The sequence below is a fragment of the Notolepis coatsorum genome (assembly GCF_963971535.1).
Source record: "Notolepis coatsorum genome assembly, chromosome: 7".
In the NCBI taxonomy this organism is placed as follows: Eukaryota; Metazoa; Chordata; class Actinopteri; order Aulopiformes; family Paralepididae; genus Notolepis; species Notolepis coatsorum.
In genome coordinates this window covers 92027197-92030176 of record NC_140171.1, presented here as the reverse complement: position 1 = coordinate 92030176, position 2980 = coordinate 92027197, and the positions used below count along the sequence as shown (strand labels likewise).

The 2980-nt window shown below is 41.1% G+C and overlaps 1 long non-coding RNA gene across 1 annotated transcript; it reads right to left on the bottom strand.

Moving 5' to 3' along the window:
• Positions 1 to 407: 407 nt before the first annotated feature.
• LOC311231443 lies at positions 408 to 2463 on the bottom strand. The gene is made up of 5 exons (XR_014619870.1): positions 2358 to 2463; positions 1444 to 1473; positions 1225 to 1279; positions 892 to 976; positions 408 to 453 (listed from the first exon to the last, which is right to left on the bottom strand). It is a non-coding gene; the product is annotated as an uncharacterized lncRNA (long non-coding RNA).
• Positions 2464 to 2980: the final 517 nt, after the last annotated feature.

The window sequence follows — 2980 nt, the reverse complement described above, 5'->3', positions numbered from 1 at the left end:
TGCTGTGTGAGAGAGAGAGAGAGAGAGATAGAGATTAAGTACATTTGCTGAAATACAGTTGTTCTTAATTTTCTCACTTGCTATGTGAGAATGTTAGTTATTATGTTCTCAATGCCCTTGCATTGTATGAGTTGTGTGGACGCGTTTGCTAGTTCTAGTGCTATCCCTTTGTACATTGTGGCTGTGTCTGACAAAAGTTAACAATAAATAATGGTATTAGGAATACATTTGCCTTCTGCGTGAACTGTGCATAGCTGAATAGACTGTATTTTAACACCGGTCATATGGTGGTACTTGGAGAGCCAGCTACATTCTCAGGTGGTACTTGGTGTAAAAAGTTTGAGAACCACTGATCTATCATGTATAAAATTCAACTCACAATTCTACATGGGCTTCAGGTGGTGGTGTGCGTCTTCAGGTGGTGACATACTTCCCGCAACTGGCGAAGAATCTCTGAAATATTGGATTGTTTGACAGTGACACACAACAGAATATTATTTTATGCCTGAATTTCCCCAAAATGGCTAATTGGACAGCACTTCTCCACCATCAGTGGCTATACGTGTCAGATAGGTGCAGATAGGAGAATCTGTCTGAATGACAAAGAAATCGCTTAACTCTCCCTCCCTCGGCCGCTATTGGCGGGACGGTGTAGCGGTCATTCCTATATGGCTATGACTATGAGCCCAGATGCAACGAGTAATTGTCTACTCAAAATCAACTAAGTGTCATGATTACGTCATTACAACCTGGGACTTGGATGGGAGAGCAGGAAAGATCCAATGTCTTCAGTCAAAAATCCGCCAATCAATGCAAAGGTAAACATACGTCTTTAGAGACGTTTTATATAAGAATAAACACCAGTGAACTTGTGTATAAAATTCAACTCACGCTACAGGCAGTCTCTGCCTGCGTGCAACTGCTGGTCTCTGGTGGTAATTCAGGAATGGCTTCAAGTTCCTCTGGCGAAGAATCTCTGAAATATTGAATACGACAATAAAAATGTTATGCCAGTGAGAGAGGGAGACGGAGATAGAGGGAGAGACAGACATAGCACTGCTGTGTCATCAAATGACAAAGGCTTTGGCAATGTAGGTGTTGTGTGAAGTGGAGGGGGTCGAGGTGAGAGAGACAGAAAGACAGAGATGAAAACACAGATAAAGGTGTGAAGTTTGAAGTGGGGTGAGAGAGACAGACAATATTGAATTGAAAGATAATACTTACTGAGCTGAATCAATGGCAGTGTGGTAATAGGGGCTGGAGTTATACATTGGCATTCCTAGAGAAAGAGCAACATAATTAACAAAATAAGGAAAAAATAAGCACCATCAAAGTAGTTATCAATGAGCACCATATAACCTAAAGTGTACCTAGCTCCATATACCTAGCGCATGTCTGGTGGTAAAAACAAAACATGATTTGAGAATGTGTTAGTTAACTCACCTTGATAGCGGCGATGATTGCCAGCGAATTCTAAAAAGAAGACGATCAAAATATTCAAAAAACCTTGTATGCAATTTATCAAGACTGTGTATATTATATATATATATGTTTAGAGTAGCAGGAGCTAGAAGTTCAAATATGTCAGTCTTTCAAAGCCCCATTTTTTATATATAACAAAAGGCAGAATGAACATCACTGCCGCCCTGCTGGATTAAATTCTGAATTGCAGGTAGGCCTGAATAAGTATTTACTGTGCAAAATAACCAAAACCAGATAAATAATATCTGTTTTTTTATGAAGCACAGATCATGTTAATTAAGTATTCTGAGTCTGAGCAGACAGAAAACCATCTTACCCTCAGCAAGGGATTACTTTGTGCTGAAGACCCACAATGCAACACAACAACTGCAAGCTAAAATGCCTCACATACAAAACGAAATAAAATAGAGCCATGGCTGTGTCCCAAGTTTAACACAATTGAACTATAATAAAGTATTTGTTAACACTAGTTACAACAATGCTTATGTAACTATTAAAAACGTACATTTTAATCACGAAACAAAATCGCAGAATAACGTTAGCTAGCATGCTAGCTAGCTAACGTTAGTAGCTATAATAATATGCATCACTATTTGCTCAAACAAGCTCCAAACTATTTGCCACGGCACAGAGATAACATTTAGTCAAACGATAACAGCCCGGTGATGGTATCTGAACGGAATCATACTATTCCCATAAGAACTCACTTACCAGTTAAGTACCATCTAGCATGTTAGCTAATAATGCTAACAAGCTTCGTTCTAGCCTACTAGTTGCCACCACGGTAATAATTCACAAAGTAGCATGTAGTCAAACGATGACAGCAAGATTATGGTATGTGAATGGCATAATACATAATATTGTCAATGACTTACCAAGGAGTTTGGCTCAGACTATTTGTCAAGCAGTCAGTGAAGACACCATCCATCGCGCCAAAGTGTTTGAATACCTCAAGTCCCGTGAGATCTTCTAGGTCTCGCGAGTTGCTTAGGACTATACCCTCTCGAAGGGGAGGGGAGGGGGAGGAGGGGAGGGGGAATCTACTAAATTGATTCAACGACAGTTTTTCAAATGTTGAAATGGTATCTGTAATTAAATATTGAATCAACATAGCTTTTTCAACCTCAACCAAAAATAACCAATCTGACTGTACATTGGAGGTGGTTGGGTGGGTGGGGGGGTTGGGTAGGAGGGGTGGGTGGGGGACACTGTACAACTGTACATAAATATTACAGTGACAGTCCAGTTGAGTTAATGGATGGAGGGGGGGGGGGGGGGGGGGGGGGCGTTGACTTGCAACGGATGGACTATAGTGCAGCAATGCAAGTTCAATTCACAGTTATTACTACAGACCGGTGGCACTCACCTCTGTGGTCATGAAATGTTTCGAGAGGCTGGTCAAGGACCACATTTGTGCCTCCCTCCCCAGTGATATGGACCCTATGCAATTTGCATACAGGACAAACAGGTCCACTGACGACGCGGTCTCCCAGGTACT